Below are 16,955 nucleotides of genomic sequence, written 5' to 3'. Positions count from 1 at the left end.
AGTGAGTATGAAAGAGCTTTCTGTTTTCATTCTCATGTAAGTGAAAAGAGATTCACAGAGAGTTTGATTAAAAGAAATGGGTTCCTCTGGTTTGTTCTCATCTTTTTAGAACAACAATAAAAAAATTGAGTAAATGCGAGACTTTTTTAAAGCTCAACACTCATTCATAGGTCAAATGAGCCTGTGATGTACACGTTCTTAATGCCCCACCCTGTCAGTCAGAGCTTCCTCTTCCTCCTCTTCCCACACACTGGCTGCAAAACTGGCGACATATTTGTTAGTCTTATTTTTATATAGAGATATATAAGATTTATATCATTGTCTGGTGAAATGGTGCATCTACTGTTGACACATTACTTCCTCCAACACCTTCAGTCCTTCTTTTCTTCCTTTTTCCATTCCTTCTTTCTTTCAGAAGGACTGGCACCAGTGACGGCGTGGTAGAATTAGATATTCCTAATATTTTAGGAATATTTTTATAAGCAAATAGTATCATTAGAGAAGAAGAGAATATCATTAGAGCTTGTGACACAAACCTAATGGCAGGATACAAATATTTGATTATGTTGAGTGCATTACTGTTTGTAACTGCCCAAAAGATAGTGTGGGTGTGTGGCCAATATCTGACCTAAAGGTTTCCCTGAAAACTGCTGTCACACAAACTCCATCTGTTCTTTTAAATGTAGCGCCTTAACAACATCTTAAGTTGAAGTTTGAAGTCATAGAACTACTAATTTAACTCCTTTAACAATCAGCACTAGTGATGGAACCATTCAGTGAGGTCGCTCTGAGCAGTCACTGTATTGTTCCAAGTTGACACAGGAATAACATCCAAAACAAACAAACAAACAAACAAAAGAAAACCACAGACAAAAAGAATGTACTATACTGTCTGAATACCAACCATCTTAACTTCTACTTAACGTGCAGTGACCAAAGATTGAAGAGAGCGTCGGGAAACTGTGACTGTTCACTAACTGCTGCTTAACTGTGATTTTTTTTTTCAGGGGTGAAAAAAGAAGGAGCAGAGACACTGACTTGAAGGTCAATAGAAACAAAGTGAACTTCGCACCACTGTCAATAGAAACCCCATTTCCTCCAGCTGATAACATCACTGTCTCACAGTGAGCACTGTGAGCGATGACCGTCTACATGTTTGTGCCTCACATAGCAACTGCGGCAGATGCTATGTGCCATAAAGAGAGTGAATCAGCAAAGCACACACACACCTGTTGCACAGACTAAGTAAATCGTTCAGAAGCGTGTCCTAATAATATACTTTTCCACAGTCAGCGCAGCCGTGACCCAGCGGTGGTTTATGACCCCTCGTCACCTTCTTCTTACTTTCCTTTTTCACCGCTGCTCCTGGTTATAACAGGATTCAGTCTGTGTCAGACAACACACTGTCAGGAGATTGAGGGCAGTAAAAATAAAATAAGGAGAGCAGGGAGCTAAAACAAAGAACACGTGGTGGTGGTGGTGGTTCTCCTGCACCAATAAGAACAAGCCTCTTTGTAAGCACAGGCTGCTGCGTGCACGTTTACTGTCAGTTTACAGTGGGAGAATCATTCACACCTGCTAACTATTAAATGTCATGTCTGGATCTTAAATATTTTACCATAAATGTCATCATAAATGGCAGAAGATATACCTTCTTTATGACCAGGGGCATGAGAATGTTCTGGTGGAGCAAGGGTCTGAAAAGGAGAGATGCTCAGCACCTTTTCTGAATTTTCCTTTTATCAGCTCATCTGCAATTACTGCAAAACTGCTCCTCTCTCCAGGACGGTTCATTTCCTTTTCTGTCTGCTTTGACTGGCACATTACATTAAGTACTATGAAATATATATATATATAAAAACATGTTCCTGTAAGCACATCGCTTCCAGAGGATGTGGTGCCAAACATACAGTTAAAGTACTATTAGGACATAAGCATTTATGGGGATGGTGTCGTCTTTAAAACAGCTTACATTAAAAGGTCTATTATTCACCACATGTTCCACCAGCTCTCATCCCTGATGGTGCTTTAGCGCTCTGCCAGGACAAGAAACAGGCTGAAGGACGTATTTGCTTCAATGGAGCCAAGCCTGAGCCGCTGGTGATGAATGGTTGAAAGTGCACTGCAGTGACTGCTGGGTCTTTCACGATGAAAGCCTGGTAACTGAGGGATCACATAGCAGCCTTGTAAACTGGCGTCACTGAATCCAGGAACAGCAGCAGCCACACAAAAACCTACTAACGTCACTGGGTGCCTGCCACCGGGACGCAGGAAAATAAAGGCGATGATGTCAAAGAGGAGGTGAAGGATTGCTGCACTCTTTAGTCTTTGTGGTTTTTTTTTTTAAGACATCTTCAGGAAAATGACAAAAAGCACAGAAGCCCACACAGGGTTTCATTCATCACAGGTTGAAACCTTAATGTTGGTTTCAACAAACAGTTTCTTATTATTCTTTAGATCGTAGATTGGTCACAAACAGTCTTTCTGTACAGTGTTGTTGTATATAGAACAACAATGTAGTTGCCAAGTACTGGGTTTAGACACAACACAATGACCCAAACGTGGTCTGGGTCTGGTCCAGGTCAGCATGGTACACATGTTTTACATTTAGAGCTGAACCACAACACAGACTTGGGACTAGAAAACCACATCATGACAATGGCAACAAATAAAGACAGTTACATATAACCAAGAAGTGAACATCCTCAGTCTGCTTCAGCAGCATCAATGTGCATTAATGAGTAAAGGTTTAACCTTTTTTTTTTTTTTTAAATAACCTGAGACCAAGATTTTCCAAAACATTTCCTGGTTAAAAACCTCCTAACAATCGACCAATGATGTCCTTAAAGCTGAGTAATCAGATGGTTGGTGATTAAACTATCTGATCATAAGATCTTGTCAAACAGTCTTTGCCTGACTCCAAGCCTTTCTATGGAGACAAAAGACACAGGTCTTGATCTGCATTTTATGACCCATGCCTTTGTGCTGGTATTCATTGAGCTCCAACAAAAGAATGGATGACCTCTGCTCACATTTGGAAAGGACCACATTTCTCACTTCATGCCACATGGACCCGGGGTCAAAGGTAGGGTGCTTAAAGGTCAGTGAGGCTCAACTTGCCCAATTGAATGTCAGATACAGAGACAAATTGCTTAAGTAACAAAATTCTTCTTTATCTCATCATTATGTGTAGGATTTTGGAAAAGGTGCTGGGAACGTTTCAAAGTGACTGAATATCTGTCATGATTTCCAGTCCAAAACCATAGACTTCAGTGAAAATCTAATTACAAGTGGTGTTGAATTTGTTTCCTGTAAACTAATCCAACAATGTTGGTGATAATATGACATGATGCCCACTACAGAGATAACCTCCAAATGTTCACCTGAAAATCGTACACTGCCCTATAGAAATGAATGACTTCCCTGATTACATATTGACCTGTGTTATTTCCACAGTCTCCACATGGCACATATTGTATACCAATCAGATAGGGATCGTTGGCAGACTGGCTCCATAATCAAGCACTAACTGCCCTTACACAATTTTTCCATAAACAGAAGACTGATGTATGTGCAGCAATGCACCAGGCAGATTAGATTAAGCCTCCGGTCCTTCCCCGTCTCCTCCCCTCTCCTCCCAGTACTGTCTACTGGTATTGAATTAGCTGCATTCACCAGGAGGAGCTGCTGAAACTTAACAATATTAACAGGACACTACCTCAGAGCTGATTTAAGCTTCAAATGCCACTGCCTATAATACGTAAATACAGGAAGTGCAAGCAGGAGTGCTGTTCACTGAGAGGCCGACTGTAACTGCTCAAGTGTTTCACATTTACGGTACTTCCACAAACTCGAGCAGAGTCTTGTCGCTTAAAGTGAAGCCATCCATTCCACGACACGGCAGGTTACCTTCCTTTATTGAGTTAAAGATATTATGTGTAAGTTGGACCAAACATATCAGTCATTAATCATATCAACACTGATTGAATAAAGAAAGCTATTTTTATGAAGTATACAATGTGGACGGCAAAACAGATGCATACTAAGAAGAAAGAAATATTTCTAATAACGAGAAGAAGGTCACGGTCACATTTATAGGTTCTTGAAAATACTCCAAGTTCCTTCTTTGTTTATTTTAGAATGTTTCATTTCTTCTTTTATTTTCCACACCATTTGAAAAAAACATGTAGAAACAGACAGAGTGGAAATAATGTAACACAGAGACACACATAGAGAGGGACCATTGTTTCCAGCTGCTGGAGTCGGCCACAATCCTCATCTCAGGTTTCAGAGCTGGACCAGCTCCATCCCATATATCTGTGAGGTAGTACTGGGCCTCGTCCACAAACACCAAACCAATAAGGAAACCATAATGATCCATCAGTGTGCCAGCCAGCTTCCCAGCAGCTCTGCTATTCAAGGGGAAACCTCAACATCTGCAAACGGCACAGCGAAGACAACAGCGCCGACAAAACCTACGGCGGCTACAAGACGAAACTGCCGTGTCAAACACAGGTGACAGTGTCACACCAGTGAGATGACAGTAATCTTAGGCTTACAGAAAACTGACTGCACTGACTGCTGACAGGGCTGTTTGCTGTGTGGTCTTTACATCACCGTTGTTACACTGTTATGTGTCATGGGTCTCTTTCAGCCTTTCTGAGAAGTCAAGAATGAAAAGAAAATAGAAATATTAACACGAGGAACCTCGAAGAATGATATTTCCAGCCTTGTTGTGCCTCAGAAACAAGTACCTCTGAACCACAGGCCATAGTCTGTGAGGTATTTTAATGAGCTCTACAAGGCCTTTTTGAAAAATAGGAATTTATGAGCTACTTGGAGTGGCCTGGCATGCCAGGGAAACATATTGTCACGTTGTTCATCCTCAATGAAAACATTCTCCGTTATCTTTGGAAAGCACAGACAGCGTACTACACACCCACCCACCCTAGGAATAGGCAGTTTTCCAAAGGCTTCAGCTACAGGAAAATCTGATGGTACTGTAAAGGTTTGAGAGGAAGAGAGACAAACACATAAAGACAGAGACAGACAGAGAGAGAGAGAGAGAGAGAGAGAGAGAGATTTCAACACCACACCCTCAACTGACAACTGCTAGCTGACATCCTGTGTAATCGCCAGCCAATATACGCAACTGTATAATGGAAATAAAAAAGGACTACACGTAAGGATTATGGTATTCAAAATGTATGTGTATGTATATTATATTTAATAGGTGCATAATAATCGGTGTGACAAAACATTCAAAAAGCAACTCAAAGGCAGACAACACGGTTTACAGAGTTAGTGAGCACAGAAATCATAAATGGTTTGTGTGAAAGTTAAGGTTCCACATTTAAAGTCAAATTAACTTCAGCGCAACCTTCGACGCTGTAATACATTGACAAACTGATTACATAATCTCTATTATGCAATCTTTATAAGGAGAGGTTTCAAGACTGTAGGTGTGTTTGTAAGTACTGTGTATGTACTGTATCAGAAAAAGTCCTCGGTTTAAAGAACCTATAAAAGAGAATATTCAGGAACTCTGTCCTCAGTCTTTCTAAGCTCTTTATATACATATACTGTATGTGTGTGTGTATATATATACATTAAAGAAGTGGGAAGGGAACTGGAAAAATGTTATTGAAATGATGGAAAAATGTCAAGAAAACTTTGCAAAAGTCATACAGAAAATGTAATACTGTAATATTAACCACTCTACAGTCTCACACAATTCATTTGACAATTGTCCACTTGTCAGTCTAAGACCTACAGTATTTACTGCCCTGCGCTCAGTGAGGATGGTCTGACCAGAAGTTGAGCCTCCGCTGGTGTTCAAAGCTCCCACAGTGCAAATAACAACATGTGCATCGACTACGTGTTTGAGGCCCGATAACTGGCACTTACTGTATTAAGAATTAAATATGATGTGGTCTCAGGCTGTTTATTATCCGCTGAAACACACATAAATAATGGGCATCTACTGTATATTTAGTCTTCTTCTGGATCCACGGTGTAGTGGTTAGGTCGTAACGGAAAAGCAGAGTCTTGGGTTTGATTCCCAGAGAAATCACATATCCCTAATGACTCCTCTTGTCAGTCATGTTGGAGGAAAATCATCTACTAAATGTGCAATGTTGCAGCCAATTATTATTATTATTATTCAGCTGTGCCTTCACGTTAAAAGAAAGTTTAAAGTCAAAAACACCCATAATTCTCTTGTGAATGCTATGAAGTCTTTCCCACTAATATTAGGGGTTAACTATGTCAAGCCTAATGGCGTCTGAAAGTTCTTTGTTTCCAGCACTGGCATCATGCACTAGAGAAATCACTTACAGCAACGCTTGCAAGTTGAAAATCTTAGAAATGTTCAAATACGGTGTTGCATTAGTGTCAAATGAAGCTAAATATTTTAGATGAGGACGTTTAAGTTCACTGCCTGAGCTCATGTGCAGAATGTAACTTTGTACTCTTAGCACTTCCTCGAGATTTGCTTCGATTTATTTCCGAATTGTCAGTGGTTATCCCCGTAACCTGTTTCATGACTGCTGTACTGATGTGTCCATTTATGAAAAATCTACGTAACTGGATTTTCCATGAAAACATTATTAAACACACTAGATTATATATAATATTATATATAATGAGTGGAGCTGTGTTGCTGTGAAGGTGAAGATGCTTAAGTTTGCTTTTTTTTTTTAATGAATTTTTAAGAACAGCTGCTACAGATATTTCGATGGTGCTGCTCACTGGTTCACCACATGAACATACATGCCAATTAAAATGTTCTTACAAACTGCTTTTACAGCAGGAGAACAATAGTTCATGTGGTGAATGTGTGTGGGAAGCCAAGCAGGCTGCACAAACATGTTGTGAAGAGGAGGCAGAGATCCCAGGATAGTTGGTGGCATGGATTCCTGTGTATGGAAAACTAGAGTACTCTTGCCGTTAATAAGAATTAAATATCCATAGTTAAAGGTGATGCAACAGTCCCTTAGAATTCCTACTTGATCCCTTGTAGTCGCACACCTCTTTCATACTCCATAATTTAAATTTAAATCAAGACATCCATGAATGTTTTCATTTTGTTTAGACAAGTAAGACAATCATTTTATACTTACAAAGTATTGGAGAAAGTGAACTTTTAATGTTTAGAAACTAACAAAAAAGAGAACTTTGTTTTAGGAAAAAACATTTAGACACTAGTTGAATATAAAAAAAATTTGTTGAATATTTTATCAGCGTATTAGTATTTTATACATAAGTGCCGCTTTTATCCTAGTGTTATCTGTTTTTCTGCAAACTTACAGTCATTAATAATTCATTTTCCTACATTCAGATGATGGTTTTCCTAACCCAACAGTAATTAAAAAAAAGTTTCATTGTTCATTGACTCATGGTTCAACAGAAAGTGAGGATGCTGGAAAAGAAAGTGCTGAGCAACTTGTGGCGTTTTGAATTGACAGGAACCAGAATTGAAAAATAAGCCACATATCAATATTAATGATAGAATTATGATAGTTTAACAGTAGCAGTGTGATAAAATGAAATAAATGTAAAAGAAGATTTTTTTTGAGAAGACAGAGATTCCCTTGCATGGAAATATATATATATATATACACCCCAATATACAGTATGTGTTTTTTGTCCAACCCTTTATCAGTCATCTCACCCTGCAGGTGTGAAAATGTAGACTAGAGCTTTAGTCTGTTACTTGTAATTTCAGCCTCAGCATGAAGTTGACAACAACACTTGAACCTGTGAATAAATATTCCTGCCATTAAAAGAAAAAAAAGTTTAGCGAAAGTGTAGCGAAGAAAAGAAATGTTGACTGTATGTGCTATTAGCACTCAGTCATGGCCCATCTAGCTAAGCCTTCAATTACAGCTGTGGTGCAGCCCCAAGGTCAGACAGTGAGAGAGAGTGACACAGAGCAAGCACTGAGGAATCTCATTACCTGAAAGTCCTCCTATGAGCCATGGATAGACAAATAAGGAGAAGGATGATCCATCTGGACTTGAATTAATTCATACTAAACTATGCTGTTATTTGACCTTTGGCAATGCCCCCCCCCCCTCCCCCCACTGCCTCTCCCCATCCCTGTATCAGATTTAAGAATCACTGTCTTTCAGCAGGTATTGCCCAGTGGTGGTCTAGCATCCCACTCATTATGGCCTCTACGTTAGCCCTGTTGTCAAACTTTCCTCTCCTACTCTCAATGGAGGCTCTGTCTGTGGCGGCCATGGCTAGAGTTACCAGTTTTGCAACTGCTACTCCTGATGTTTTTTGCCAGGGAATGTCCATGAAAGCATCGTTGATAAACAGCCACACTGTTAGGAATGTCTGCAGACAGCAGCACCCCTCCTAGGATTTCTGTGGCTGAGTGGGAAGACGAGATTTGGCCGAGTTGGTCAAAGGCAAGGTTACTCCCACTGAGCATCTGTCTGCTGAGCAGAATGAATCAAAGGAGTTGGCCTGAGATGACTGGGGTTTCAGTGTAGGCCTTCCCAGATGAGTCACAGTCCTACTGTATGCTCCATTAAGACATTATCCAGGTGTGGAAAACTCATCCCTCCACATTCAGGAAGCTTGACTAACAAGCTGGTTCGGTGTCTTTTTTGAAAAGAATAAAAACCCACTCTGGATATTAGGTTCAAATGTGTTATTGTCACTGCATTGAAATGACTTAAAAATGTAGGCAAAATAGTTACTGATTATAGTAGAATTATATTTGTTTAAAATATTAGACAACTGTGTAGTGACTGTCTCATGTTAGAGGTTTCAATGCAAATCCATTTCACAGAACTCTATATTCAAACATGATCATGTGCTGTATCTAATACAATGATGTTCTTCAGAAGTCTATAACAGGTTCCTTTAGTTTCATCAGAACACTAGGGTGCAAGTAAGATGGCGCCATCTATTCTTTATAAAGAGTCTATGGAGATAACATGCTGTAACACACCGACAGTAGAGAATATTATTTTTTTAAACAATCTTTAATAATCTTTACCATCTTGTACCTTTACTCCTTAAACAGACAATTCTCTTATCTCCTGATCAATCATCGGTCTTCAGTTCCTGAACACACTTCGGCATTTTCTTTTCAGCTCTTGTGCAGCTCCTTTAATAGAAGGTCAGCCATAACCTGAGCCGTGACCTAGAGTCAACCGCACACCATCTCACTTCCTTGGAGACAATGACTAATTTCCCTGACAACAGTCTAAGAACACGGTCATAAAAAGAGGAACCCACTGCAAAATAAACAAGTGTTCTGTGATTTTTGTTAAACTTTTAGAGCATTCGTAACTAGATATTTCCTCGTATCAGGGGCAAAATACTGCAATAGTTGCAGACTCACAACATGGAATCCAGTTGCAGGCCAGACTGGATTGTCCGACGGCGTGTATTCGGCCCGCAGGCTGCCAGTTGAGTGTCACTGTGATAGATCATCAGCTCTACAAAGCATTTATTTACATTTCCACTGTGCCTTTGTTAATTCTATTGCTCAACTACAAACCAGCCTGTAATATTTCCATCACACTAATCACTTGATTATCTTCTTAGAAACTGTGTTCTTGATCAGGGCATCAACAGGGCTAATTACTCATTAACCAGCCAATCACAATGAAAGGCATGTACAACAAGTGAGCCTTACTGTTGCATGAAAACATTACTCATTTCTGTAGTAACTAAATGCATACCCTTGAACCAGTGTCAACCAAGAAGCACACGACTGTGACATATGCAATGATCATAAACATAAAGTTAACGATTCAATGTCAAATTACCAGAACATGCGCTGAAAGCTGCAGAGATATCTGAAAAAGCATAATTAACGTTTTTTTTTTTTGTTTTTGTTGACTTGAAGCTGTTTTTCTGCAGAGAAGATTCTTTTCTCATTTAGTATCCTCTATTACTAACAACTTTCAAAGAAAAGCTGTTTTTCACATCTAATAGAAGTCCTGGAAACGTGGTGTCTCGATAGCACTTCTCCAGATGAGGAGCTCTCATAAGACTTACGTAATGTCCTTGAACTAGTGAAAGTACGAAAAACACTGAAATTGAAATGTGGATACAAGAGAGGAAGAGAGAAACGGAGGTGGGGGACGGGGGGGGGGGGGGGGGCAGCACACCCACACATCAGCATCATCCATACTTCAAACAGCATTTGCAAAAAGCATGCATGGACTCCTATGAGCAACAGGCCACTGTAACATTTACATGGCATTTGATCAGGAAGTTAGACACAAGGTTATTTCACATAGGGTCACGCTGACAACAGGCAGCACTATAGGCAGAGGTGCAAAGCACAGGATTGTGAATGCATAATCGATGGGATCTTTATGCTAATAAATAATTCATTCTCTTCTGAGTGTGCACTGACATTATAATATACTTTACATTAAAAGTGGTGAAGGCAGATTGCAATTATTATTTTTACAAAGGCAACCGTAGGAGGCAAAGGTGCACAGGAAATGGAACAATTTAACAGGCAGTAGGTTGAAGAGGCATTTCTCTAATGGCACTCTGATACATCCTATTACAATGCACTGATCTGCTCCAAACAGCAGCTAAGAAGGCACTGTCCAAGGACCACAGAGAGCTTTCTCTATAAAGCCACTTGAGTTGGTGGTTTCCCCCAAATAGGAAAGAGACATAGTCTTGATGATCAGTAGTTACCACACACACCAAGGATTCATACCATACTGAACATCGTCACACAAGACCCTCCTTGGTGAGCAAAGACACATGACTTATTCTCCAGATGTCTAAGTGAAGCAGGGTTGATTTGACCTCTAATAAATCACCAGCCTTTAAAGTGACCTTTGTATCGTCCAACCTTTGTATCGTTTCTAAGGTGTGGAAAAAAAAAGATGTGGGAATTACAAGCAGTGACAGATTACGATTTCCTCCTCTGCATTAGAATGTATAGGGTCTTGTGAATAGGTATTGTAAGTTGTTTTTACATAGTGGAACCATTCAAAGAACCTGGGCATCGCTTAATTGTGAGAAGTGCTGGCATAATATGAAATCAGAAAAGTATTCATGGTCATTTTCCAAATGCATTGCTGACATTAGAAGACTACAAATGAGGTAATCCAACTCCAAACCTGCCACCTGGTTCCGTGTCTCCTGTTAGCTACGAAGACAACAAATATTTTCCTACTTTTGGACCTGCTGCTAATCTCCTACATATGAGGTCGCCCCTGTTTTAACTCAGAGGAGCTTTTTTGTCTGACACTGACCATTCAGTTTAAAAGAAAGGTCCCGAAATATAGACACTAATCGCTTCCACTATGCTCCGAGCTGTGTCGTAGTTGAGACATCACCCAGGAGAGTGGGGATGGTGTTAGTCCTGCTTAAACATGCTAACAAATGCTGTAAACTAAGGTCTTGTTTTCTACATCTTCTTCTTAAGGATATGTCTCAACTCTGTGTACAGTACACTGAAGCATTAGAAAGATTGTTTTAGTTTTTTGCAAAAAAGTAAAGAAATTAATAAAAATTTAAGTAAAATATAATAGCATTCCACATGGGCACGATCAGCTAAAATATTCAAGGTCTTTTCATGTGACATTTGTCAGAATAATGCAATGGTCACCATAGAAACACATGTTTGCTCTGTGTACCTCACAGGATGTGCCTGTCCTTAATGACACACAATCCAAGGTGTACTGCAGTATAAGTACTCACGGGAAAGAAACTAGAACATGTCAGTGAAAAACACTTTGCCCACTGCATTTGAATTAATACAGTAATATAAGTACAGGTACAAGGACTACGCCTTCACAGCTTGTCCTCACAGCAAGGGGGTGCACAGGTTTGCATGTCCAGTATGTATCCCACCCTCACCCACTGACAGGTGGGATCGGTTCCAGTTTTTCTCACTATAAAACGTCCCTGTCGTGAATTGAAAGCAGTTACACCTGGAGGTTCCTAAATTACTCGCTGATTGCTTGAAACCAGATGTGATACTTCGGCTCTATCAAAGTCTTATTTTCCTTCATGTACTCCAAAGAAAAGGAAGCGGTATTGTTGTTCTTTCTGTTATGCGACTTCCCTCATCACGGCAAGCTTGATACGAACAGAAAAGGTGCCTTAAAAAGTCGGATCTGACTTTGTGACATCATAACAGATGTGTCAACTCTTTTGGTTTGTCCTCACTGGACCAAAGGGTGAGTCATTGCTCCAAAGTACATTACAGCCCTCATTTAGATAAACTTTTAGTGAGCTCTGACAGGGCACATCATCCCTGACCATGTGATTCTACGTGCTGACTCTAACTGCATTAAGTTATGATTTAACCAGGATCAGGTTTCTGACTTTGTCATGGTGATTGGTGACAGTTTTTTTAGGGGAGTAAAAGTAGAAAATGACTTATTTGGCCTGCAGAAGTTCAATCATGAAAATGGAGTCTTCCATTGATTTGATGTTGGCGTCACTGACACTGTTGCTGTTTAAAGCCTGAGTGAGTTCAGAGAGGTTGATCCCAGAAGCATCCTGCCCGTGTTCATACTCTCAACAGTAGGAACGTTTCCTCAGGGTCTCACAAAAGGAAGGAAATCAGTGGGAAAGAGAAAAGGAGTGGACAAAATCTATGGAAAAAGGTAATCCCCTCCCTGTTCTAACCTCACATCGCTAAAAATGGCTTAGACGCATTTCAGTTGTAAAAAAAAAAGTCAAACTTTTTGTGGCTCTGGTAGACAGACTATAATAAAAAAAAGTATAAGAACAACATGTCAGAAATCATAATGAGGTTTAAGTTAAGGCCTAAGTTATAGTTCTTTCTTTCATAAGTCAGTGTACAGAAAATGCAAGAAGTTACGTTTCCTGTGGAAGCTTCCACATACAGTACTTCCTGTAAGGGCCCCATCATCATCAAGCACAGACAGGCTGTTCACATACTGAGAGCATGTGCATCTTTGTTCAGGGTTAATACAGGTTTAAAACCTTCCCTTTAAACGACAACAATACATTCTCACATTTGGGTTTAAGGTACAGACCATCATTGACAGCCAGCCGAGGCTGCGTGACGGACAGAAAGAAAACACAAACAACTCGTGGACCGGTTATTAAGAGATTAGTCAGAAAAAGAAATAATAGACTCTGTCATCACCAGGGATCCATTTGTGGCCTTTTTGTTTGTTTGACCGTTTGTCAGTGCTGCACGGCCCTCAACACACTGTCACTGTCCATCTCCAGCCAACTGTAAAATCAATCTATTAACATGCACAATCACATGTGCAGAATGTGATACATCACACCACCGTCAATAACTGCCTCAACCCCCTCTCTTCCCCCCATGGCAAAAGCCACTTTGTGGGTTGCCACTGAGGTTACAGAGCGTACCTTAGCACTGCAGCAGCACAATGGTCTAATGATCCATGACCAGGCCCTTTCTACCAGTCTGATATACCTATAATAACCAATCCAACTAAAGGCATACATTAAAATAATCACTTCCACTTTATTTTTAACCCACTGTTTTTCTTTCTAGAAGGCATTTATGACATTTTCCCCAACCATTAACAATAAGTTATGGGCAGATGTTTATTTTTTTTCCAGCTTGATAATAATGAAAATTGCCTTTCAAATCCACACAGGGAAGAATTTTCAGAAGCAGCGCCGATGTAAATCTTAAGGTGATATCCCAGTCTCTGGTGACATTAACTCCCCATGGGAACTGTTAAAGCCACAGACGTGCAATTATCACGGAAAAGAAAATATTCTGTCAGGATATTTGCGTAGCTACTCGACTTTCACGTGTAAATTCATTCCACCCAGTGTGTGCTGATCCCAAGTAAAGTCCACTTTATGAGAGTCCCAGCTCTGGAGGCTCCCTGGGGGACCACAGCTGAGGAGAAGTGTGCATACACTAAGATAATATTTACAATCCTGCCAGATAGATTCTTTTTCAAATTAATTATAGCACAGAGTGGAATCAAATGTGAAATACAGAGATGTGTGTAAGCAGCTTAACCATTAGAAGTAGAATTACAGCATTGTGGCTGCACTACTACTGCATCAGCCAACGGTACCAACCACAGTAATGCAATTGAACATTAATCTTCATTCATGTAACTGCTTCACATAATGACCTCGCTATTATGTTGATTGTTTACTTTTTGGGGGGGGGGGGCAGAACTACAACTTAACATTTAAATTTTACATTAAAAAATAAGTCCGATTTACAGTGTGTCTTATTTACTAATAAACTTTTTTTGAAGTGAATGTTAAATAAAGTCTGTGAGTCATGTAAAAAGCAAAGGCTGATATGTTTCAAACCCACAACCTAAACCACATTTTAATGCATGCAGTGTAAAAACGGAAGGGAAATGTATTCGTGACCTTTCTCTCTGTGCATGCAAATGGCCTGTTTGTTGATGACTGACACACAGCATATAAAAAAACATTTAAAACTGTCTTTGAAGGGACAGAAATTGACCATCTTATTTCCTTAACCATATTTCTATATTTGTCTTTAAATAACAAGACTACTTAGTATGAAGCTAATTCGATTAGCATAAATGTAATTCATCATGGCTGCAGAAATTTTCAGAAATCAACAGAAATCTGTTCTTTGTTTTGTAACATACAGCACATACAAGTTAAAAGTATGTTTTATGTGATGTTGTTCATACAATTGTTGGTCAACACATTCAATTTCTACTTAAGGAAAGATGAGAAACAATTGAATCATTATTTTGTCATTTCACCAACGCCTCCTGGCTGCCGTTTATGACTTCCAAAGACGTACTGATCACAGTAAAAACAGAGCTGTCTAATGTCATCATGAGGTTCAATAAAGCATGTGGTGAAGTTGATAGATTCTTCCTGAGAATAATAATGCGACTAAAGACATTATTCTCCAGACTTGTTCATTCAGCAACACACGCGTTGGAAAATGTTGCACTTTGCTGGATCAACATAAACATTTTTGGCTCACAGTGACTTCAGCTAATGATGACAACTTGAACAGACAGTAGCATTGGCAACGGGCTGCTTAAAAACAAAAGCAGCACTTATCATGTTTGTTTACAATGCTATGACTCTGCGTAGTGCCCTGTGTTTACATAAGGATGTTTATGAAACTACAGCACATGTTTTTAATTAAAATTTGCCTTTTGTCTGCTGGCAACTAGTTTCAATTACGACATGGTTTTCCATTGTTGCTATACAATTTAGTAAATTTGACAATACAAAATGTATATTTTTCTGACTATTGATACTGCAGAAATGTTATTATCATCGGTTCAGTCTGTAGACATGCTCATTATAACATTCTAGTAAAACAACAACAACAAAAACTGTTTATTCTGACTATTCTGGGCTAAATCCCATAATTAAGCACACATCTAACTATGAGTGTGACTAAATGTCAGATACAAATTGAATGCTACAAATTTCACCTAAACATTCTATAGCGCATCTCCAAATGAAAAATGTCATGTTTTTGAAATCTTCTTTTATTACTCTGTGGACAAAGACTTAATTTGTTTTAAAAACTGTTCATCATGACAGTATTTTGCCTATTTGACAGTACTGAAGCCACCCCATTCAAGTTGATGCTATCTATTTATGTCTGTGGCATTTTTTATTGTTTAGTTCCCTTAATTCACTCACTTAATTTGTGTTTATTTGTAATATTTAATTTATAGTTGGGATAAATTAATAAATGTCCTAATTAATTTTTAAAGTGAAAATCTGAAAAAAAAAAGAACATAAACCAGCTGTTCTCAGGTGTGAAATGTTAGGCCCAATAGAATGCTTGAAAAATGTCAAAAATATTTTAGGGTGAGCAGCTGGGTTTAGAAAAGCAGAAGAGTGGATGGAGTGCTGTCATGTCAAGAGTGCGTGCACACACATTCATCTGAAGAAAGAAAAAAACTTTGACAACTTCTGTTTCACAGCCACAGGAAGCTGCTAGGGTCTTGAAAAAATGTCACACAAAAATAAAATAAAGGAGGGAACAGACACGTTTACAGGCGCTTGTTTAAATGAATAGCTGACTACAGATAGATTAGACCGTTTAAAGCTTAAGCAGCTGCTGCAAAAATGAAATATCAAGCGACACATCAGAGCCTGAAGGCAGCATCCATGATCCAGAGTACAAAACCTCAGTGAAGGCTGCGAGCAACAAGATAGAGCCATAGAACTGAAGAGGAGCCAACCGTTTCTCTGCCTCTCCCATACAGAGCAGAATGAAATTAACACAGGGTCAAACGTGTAGCTTTTGTAAAAAAAAAAAAAAATTTAAAAAAGGTGGGGAAAGTAACGTATTTTTAGCACCACCCAATTTGAAGTGGATTAGGCGATTTACACATTTCCCCAAGCACAGATGAATTAGTACTTTAATGTTGATAAAAAAAGTTGTTTATCTCTTACCTGTCATCTTTCTACGGGTCATAATGTACAAACAATGCAGCTGTAGCCAAACACTCAGCGCTGTCCTCGTGCTCACCTACACTTCTGTGAGCGTCTGAGAGTCAACCGCTCTGTGCTGCGCGAACAAGCCCCGCCCACTTCACTCACACGGGTGCGCGCTCCAGCACGCACGCGTTTCCTTTTCAGAGCCGCATCCAGGAAGTTAACGGAAAAGCTGGGGTGGGGGGGGGGGGGTTAAATCGACACACGGGTGTCAGAAAATAGACTCCACCTGAACATACAAGTATGGCTCTTATAATTAAAGCCTTAATTATATATTGAATAAGAAAAAAAATGATTAAATTACAAAAGATTCAGTTTTCAATTGTTATATATACAAAAAGCAAACAAAAAAACAAAGAAACTAACTAGTCTTCCACCGTGGGAGCATGTCTTATACGTGTTACACAAAATTCTTTTGCATTAACATACACCCCAGGCTGCAACAATACAGATGAGATTTAACCAACACAGACATAAAATTGCTAACAGCAACTTTGTCTATAGTTAGCCAAAATACAGATTTA

At 39.3% G+C, this 16,955-nt stretch overlaps 1 protein-coding gene across 2 annotated transcripts in view; it reads right to left on the bottom strand.

Annotated features, from left to right (window-relative positions):
- adcy7 (adenylate cyclase 7) overlaps positions 1-16,544 on the bottom strand; it is a 35,960-nt gene extending 19,416 nt beyond the window's left edge. For both annotated transcript variants that reach the window (XM_008337203.3, XM_008337205.3), the window contains exon 1: positions 16,390-16,544. The gene's annotated coding sequence lies outside the window, so the exon portion shown is untranslated. The remainder of the gene's footprint in view (positions 1-16,389) is intronic.
- Between the last annotated feature and the right edge of the window lie 411 nt (positions 16,545-16,955).

The sequence above is a fragment of the Cynoglossus semilaevis genome, unplaced genomic scaffold (genome assembly GCF_000523025.1).
Source record: "Cynoglossus semilaevis isolate Cse_v1.0 unplaced genomic scaffold, Cse_v1.0 scaffold1507, whole genome shotgun sequence".
Taxonomy (NCBI): Eukaryota; Metazoa; Chordata; class Actinopteri; order Pleuronectiformes; family Cynoglossidae; genus Cynoglossus; species Cynoglossus semilaevis.
Note: the sequence above shows the minus strand (reverse complement) of the source record. Positions and strands in the feature narration are given on the sequence as shown.